Here is a 7586-nt window from a genome sequence, read left to right on the forward strand (position 1 = left end):
CCTATTCTAAAGCCATGATTGGTTGGTGTTAAGTAAAGCAATGAGTGTTTGCACAAGTGAGGATTAATGTGAGGCACTGATGAATCAGTGTGGCATTTTGAAAAAGGAAATCAAGATGCTTCCTGTTTTATTTTTGTGCGTTACATAAATACAGAATTGTGTGTTGTGTTTTGCAAAAAGTGTTGTATGAAAATGAATACTGAGTCAAAGTTAGAGAATTTATTTATTTATTTATATATATTTTTTATTTGAATTCATTATTTGTCAGGGACAGTACACAGTAAAAAAAAAAAAAAAACTGCCCCAGAATTAGCTACATAACTAAATTTCATCTGCTGTCCCTGGGCAGGAGAGTACCAAAACAAATTATAAAATAAAAACACTGATATAATACCATGTACAATAAAACAGCTCTTACAGAAAAAGCTGAGCGACCAAAATCAGCAACTCTAAAATTCGCTGCACAGTCACCTCTTGATGAGGCTCTAGTATGCTGTATATTTTCAGTACAGGAGAAAACTAATTCTTTCAAGGGTGAAGAAGCAAGATTATTAACAATTTTGTATAGTTTTGCAGATGTGGTGTGTGGTTCTGGTGTTTGAGTGTCAGGTTTCAGAAAATGTGTGACAAGTAAATATTTTGTGTGTAAGCAGTTAAACAAGAACTGTAATAACTTGATTAAAAACTTTGATTAATAATTATTCAAGAAGAAACAAATATATATTTTATGAAGGTCGCGATGGTGAAAAATTAAATATAATTTCTTACTCCAAACAAAAAAGTTTTGATTTTAAAGTAAACAAATGATATAAAACACATTGTTACACATGATGACTTTGTGTAGGTCAAAGGATCAATACACAAGAGTTAAGTCATGAACACTAATAAACATTACAAAATTATATCACACCTGCTAATAACTTCGACTGTATGCTCAAACATCAGCGTCTACAGATACTGAGGTTAAAAGAGGGAGTTTGACTGGATTGTCTGTTTGCTAGATTGATGTTCATCTTTGTGCAGCAGTCAGGTTACATATGGATTCATCTTCTCTACTTTATTGATCACTGATCTGCTTTATAGTGGCCTACAAATGATCTTACATGTGTAGGAAAGTAAATATGACTATTACAGAGAGGATTTTACAAATTTCTTCATTTCTTACACACACACACAACCAACCTTGAAAATGGAGTCTAAGTTCTTCTTTGCTGTGTGTGATTCTGGTTCTTTATGTTTTTGCCTGTAACTGAACAAATATTGAATATTTTTGTAAATATGTATTAATTTGTATTTAATACACAACAGTAAAAGAATGAATATCATATATTTCTTATAGATATACTGTAAACTAAACAACACCTCAGATCAGCAGATGTGTCTCCCAAATTGAAATTAGGTGGTTGACCCATTGACTGGTCACTCTTCATGGACACACAGCTGGGTTCAGGAGATTCATTCTGCCACAGACTAAAATATAACAACAATACAAATTGTTTCTGAAAATCTCACACTGCTCTGACAGAAACACCTTGAGACTTACAAATATTAAAGTATTATTTTTTCTATAAATAAAAAAAAGAATCTGCCGCTTGTGCACTTTTCATTAATGCATTATAGAATAAAATAAAGCAATACACACACACATAGACAGAGACAGAAAAGGGAGGCCTGCTGACAATGTCTGTAATGCACCTACAGTATATATGTATACAGTATACATATTAAAAATGTGAAATATTTCATTTTCTTCTCACCTCTTGACTGTCTTTATCTTTGTTTCATGTCCTTCAGAGAGATTCATTCTGGAGGTCATGGTTTCATCTAAAAACAGATACAGATGTTGATCCACAGAGTGAGTTATGAATCATCTCAGCATTTAATTTTCTCAAATCCACCTCTGTCTCATCAGTCAGTCCACAGTAATGACCTGCACACATGAAAAACAATTTCATCCTGACATTATTTACACAGAATCAAATTATTCACAAACAGCATAACAGATTCAGACAAGCACTGTGTTAAAATGAAAGTAAATGTTCAATCTAATGATTTACAGGATCTGTGTTTTCTCTCCTAATGTCATTTAAACTACTTTAAAATTATATGATATTGATTAATGTTTTACTTCACTTTAAACTCACTGTGTTTTTCTCTCTTAATGTAGTTTACTTCCTCATATGAAAACAGATCCTGCTTATAATAGTTTCACTTTCATGCGTCACGTGACAAGGAGTTTGAGTCTCTTGAATTTCATTCTTTGTTGTTTAAAGTTATAACCCCCTGAATATACTTTCCTCACAGGTTTACTCTGAGTGTTATTTAACTGAATATTTAAAAGCAGCTCTCTGTAACAAATCAAACTTATGTCTCTCTGTCAACTTCCTCATCACTTGCTCCCCCTACAGGATATGAGTGCAATATTATAACAGTGTCCAGAATAACAAACATGCTTTAGAAACACAGTTACAGCAGGCAGAGAAAAACTAGTGTTTAAAAGTGAAGGGTCAAAAGCCCAACTAAGGTAAACGATTATCTATGATTACAGGAACAGGAAATATATCATTTAAGGTAATAATTGTAAAATATTGAAGTGTTGTTCTTAATCATTTTTGTCTGTTTGTTAAAGGGAAGAACATATTTTCAACTGGAGCCTTGAATATTATTTAACATCTTGTAACATGTTCTGTAAACAAATTCTCTTATTATTTTTGAATATTGGAATTTTTTTATAATCAACGTTTTTGTTGTTGTTTTGGGTTTTTGGGTTTGTTTGTTTTTACATTTTGATTTATTTTTCACATAGGATATGCAAAAGTTTAGTTTTAGTTTAAATGTTGTACATAAATATTGGTGTACACCTTTTACAATGGGAATTTTTTTTTTTTTTTTTTTTGGGTATATAAATCTATTGCTGCATCAGGGTAACTCCACAGTTTTATATTGAGTGGTGACAAATAAATCGTTCAAATGTCCGTCTGTCCATTCTCCACAAAAACCGGAAGATCCTGTCATAAATGACCATATATGGACAAGTAACTTGCTGTGATTGGACTATCTTTTAAATCAAATTAAAAAAACGCTTAATGTGGCAAAGTCCATACTGCAGTTATTATTATGTCTGTAATACCCTCAGTTAACAATACAGTGTTACTATGTGGTGAGTAATTGCCATTTTACCAAGATTGTAACTCCAACCCATCGCATATCTTCATTAAACTACAAATAACAGAGCCATCTTTTTTTGCATTCTATCCATAGAATGGCAGAGGCTTATGGGTAATGTAGTTTAGAATGTTTAATTATAAAACGGGGGAAACATGTTCATTGTGCAAACATCTATAGCATATTCAAGAGGCAGGCTGCAATTTGGTATTTTACTTAGACCACTTTTTAAAACACCTTATACCACCTTTACATATATGTTTTAAAACTTGGTCCAACATTATGTAATTGATAAGCAGTTGTCCTGCCAGTTTTCTCTTTGTCATTATAATCAGACACTGATTTACAGCCATTTGAAAAGGCTGTAATCGTCTCATCATCGACTACACACTGTGCCAATATGTAAGTTGCAAGTCATGGTTATCTTAGAATAAGATTAGACAGTTCCATCTGAAATGGGCTCCACTGATTTCATTAGATCAGGAGCAATAATACAGCGACGACAGTAAATGAAGACACAAATGTAAAAAACAATCCATAATGTGATCCTTCATTGTACTATCACACAATTTCAATGTGTCATTCAGTAACACAAGGCACAGACAGTGTGTGGTTTATGGTGCAAAAGTCATACAATTCATGAAATGCAAAGAATCATAATGTAAAACCCAGTTTGTGTCTCTGTCAAATATTCCTTATTTTTTTCTTTCTCTGATGTGAAATATCAGTAATGTGCATGCTCATACAGTATTAGATTCAAATCTGTGTACTGAGTATTGATCTTTCCCTGGTCCATCACCCTCAGTTCACTTCTAATTCATCTTTCAGCCTTTTCTTCAGGAAACTGAATGTCATTAATATGACCAAATATTCATGTCTTAATTAAAACACTCATGGCAGTTAGGTGTATTGATTACAAAATTAAAAGTGTTTTTAGCGAACACCATCCCTAATACAGAATATTCACCATACTTTATTATCCAACATCATGCACAATACATTACTGGAGAATACATCATAAAGACAAATAAAGTAGATTATGAAGACAACAAATGATATTCAAGAGAAATAAAAACCATATTTTAATCATGAAGCCACCCAATTGCATGCATGGTAAAGAAGACAGGACACATTTTAAAACAAACATTAAGACAGCGTATTTACGACTACTCACCCAACCTGCAGCACACGTAAACTGATGGCAGATATCGCGATGCGTGCTGAATGAGACTTCCTGAACGTGATTTCATAGCGATCATCATCTCATATCTTTTGCGTCTGTGTTCTGACGCCAAAAGTTTCCTATTGAAATCAATGTTGGTCCCAGTTCGTCGATATAGTGACGCGGAGGGCGCTGTTGACGTCTTCATTGACCGCTCTGCAGTTTTTGACGCCTCGGGAGTGAGAATGGGTTGTAACATTTGATTTGTCTGTGTAATAATTCCCTTCCATCATTTTACTAGTCTTAAGTTGTCAGCTGTATTGTTGTCATGTTTAATCAGGTTGTCCAAGGTGCCCTGGGAAAAACAGTCCAGTGATGAAGAAGAAAATTAGGATGAGACAGACTTGTGCACTTCCATAAGGTAAAACTCAGTACTGTTGCAAAGTTTGTTTTTTGTTTTGATTAAAAGGTTAATTTACTGAAATCAAAGTAGTCATGTACTCACCCTCATGTCATTCCTAACACTTAAGACTTTTGTTCATCTTCAAAACACAAATGTAATTATCTTTATGAAATCAATTTCATAAAGTCAATTTCTGTCTATTCATTGGCAAATATGATTATAATGCTTCAGAAAGTTTATAAAGAGATCGTAAAACTAATCCATATGAATTGAGTGGTTTATTCTATATTTTCTGAAGAGACTTGATCACTTTCTATGATAAACACATTGAATTTAGGCTTTTTATTTACATATAAACATTTATCAACTGAAACATCAGATATGGTAAACGGAAGCTCAAGCATGAGAACCAGTGAGAATCATTGTCGTATTATGCAGTGTCGTTTGCGCTTTCACAGGAACCGTTTGTTTGCTGATCGCTGTTTGTGAATAAAAGCCTAATTTCAGTCTGTTCATAATTTAAGGTGACTGTCTCGTCAAAAAATTGGACTAAACTGCTCAATTCATATAAATTAGTTTTGCGATCTCTTTAAGAACTTTTTAAGCATCAAGGTCGTAGCTGTGTGGACTCGATGCATGGACACAAATCTCTCAGTTTTCATTAAAGTATATTCACTTGTGTTTTTAAGATGAACAAAAGACCTTTGAGTGTGAAACAACATGAGGGTCAGTAAATATCAGAATTTTATTTTGTGTGAACTAACCCTTTAAAGCACACTTCATCATCAAAAGTTACTAGTGCCGGTTTTAAGCATTTGTCAAAGCACATAGTAATTATTTTCCCCCTCTCTTTTCTTTGTTTTATCTCATTTTTAATCTAAGTTTTTGCTGTTTACAGTCATGGACCTGTACCAGTATTAAAGGGGATGTCAGTCAGAGGGAGGACCACCAGCCACACCTACTGGCACTGAGAAGGATCAAGGGCACGATCACCTTATTCTGTGTGGTTGGACAAGCACCTCATCCCTTCTGACAGTACCAGCACCTTGAGTGCTATAGTGCTTAAATCCACTATGTGCACAACCTGTTGTATCAGTAGGTCCTTTTTAATGTCTTCAATATCTTCTGCTACACTCTACAACATTGATGTTGGTCATACCAGTGAGTTACCAAGAGTAAAGGAATTGCACCCAAAGCATTGACAATCTTTTGACAAAACATTTTTTCAATGCATCATGTATTTAAAGTACAAAGATATTTTAAGTTGAGAGTACATCTAACAGTCAGCATTTTGAAGTCCTACATGTCTTTTCATCTGTAGAGTTGGGTGTTATGATGGTGAATTTTTGTCTTTCTTTTAAGTGTTTTGTCTAAGATGTGTCATTGTTGAGAATAAAGTATCAAACTGATACAACTTTGCTGTTATTGAATGCACACATTATGTATTTTAAGGGAGAGGAGGCTGCTGAGGAGTCAGTCTGAGGTCAAAATGTCTATACCAGAAATTCTTGATTCATATTAACAGGACTGACTCGCAGTTGTAATCATTATTTTCACAAAATTCAGAACTGTGATGCTTCTCAGTAGACACCAAACATGTTTGTGTTTGTTTATTGCATGACAGCCAATACGGAAACGTAATATATGACATATATGTCTCTATATCTGTAGTGATACTCTCATATATGTTAAATACAGGGCAATATATTATCACATATATCCATCTTCTGGATATATGTAGATACATGTTTATAACATATATGAATTTCCCATAGTACAATTTGTATATAAACATATTTAAAGTATACAGTAGTCAGCGGCAGACCGAGCTGAGAGAGCGGAGAGTCGCTCTGGACTCCTCCCGGGTAAGTAACGTTATACAGCGCGATACTAACACTCTGACCACCTCTACTCCGTGTGCTTCTCTGCACAGCTCCCGTGCACCCTGATCGCGATCTTCCCAGATGTCCTTCACTCCGGCGCCGGGACACCACGGACCCTGGGTGCAGCAGCAGCGGAAGACGCGAGCCAGGCCCCGGCCGAGGACCTCGCCCCCCTCCGCCGCCTCCGGTCTTCGAGATCTCCACCCGGAACCGCTTCGCTCCCCTTCGCGAGACGGAACGCGACGCTGTGATCGTCGGAGACTCCATTGTCCGGTACGTACGTGCTACTTTAGCTAAAGGTAAAGTCCACACCCACTGTTTTCCTGGTGCTCGCGTTCTCGATGTTTCTGCGCAGATACCCGCAATCCTGAAGGACGGCGAGAGCGTCGGCGCGATCGTCCTGCACGCGGGGGGTGAACGACATCAAGCTGCGGCAGACGGAGGTTCTGAAGACGGACTTCAGCAGCCTGATCGAGACGGTTCGCAGCACGTCGCCCGCGACGAGGATCATCGTGTCAGGACCGCTTCCCACGTATCGACGTGGGCACGAAAGGTTCAGTAGACTTCTTGCTCTAAATGAATGGTTACTGACATGGTGTAAAGAACAGAAACTGCTCTTTGTTAATAACTGGAATCTTTTCTGGGAACGTCCTAGGCTTTTCCGTGCTGATGGCCTGCACCCCAGCAGAGTCGGAGCGGAGCTGCTGTCGGACAACATCTCCAGGACGCTACGCTCCATTTGACTAGTAAGTACAGTCTCAAATGATTGCTACGATGGCTTTTGTTCTGAACGCTTAAATGATAGTACTTGCACTGTCCAATCTATAAAGACTGTGTCTGTTCCTCGAATAGTGAGATCAAAACATAAATTTAATGCAGGATCTAGAAAAAATCTGATCGTAATTAAACCAGAAAAAAGCAAAATACACGAACAGAAACCATTTTTAAAGCTTGGGCTCCTAAACATTAGATC

General features: G+C 36.3%; 1 long non-coding RNA gene across 1 annotated transcript; it reads right to left on the minus strand.

Moving 5' to 3' along the window:
* Window positions 1–271: 271 nt before the first annotated feature.
* LOC127159196 (uncharacterized) lies at window positions 272–2196 on the minus strand. Its single transcript, XR_007826383.1, has 4 exons — window positions 2145–2196; window positions 1758–1930; window positions 1363–1470; window positions 272–1249 (listed from the first exon to the last, which is right to left on the minus strand). It is a non-coding gene; the product is annotated as an uncharacterized LOC127159196 (long non-coding RNA).
* Between the last annotated feature and the right edge of the window lie 5390 nt (window positions 2197–7586).

The sequence above is a fragment of the Labeo rohita genome, unplaced genomic scaffold (assembly GCF_022985175.1).
Source record: "Labeo rohita strain BAU-BD-2019 unplaced genomic scaffold, IGBB_LRoh.1.0 scaffold_1981, whole genome shotgun sequence".
Classification (NCBI taxonomy): Eukaryota; Metazoa; Chordata; class Actinopteri; order Cypriniformes; family Cyprinidae; genus Labeo; species Labeo rohita.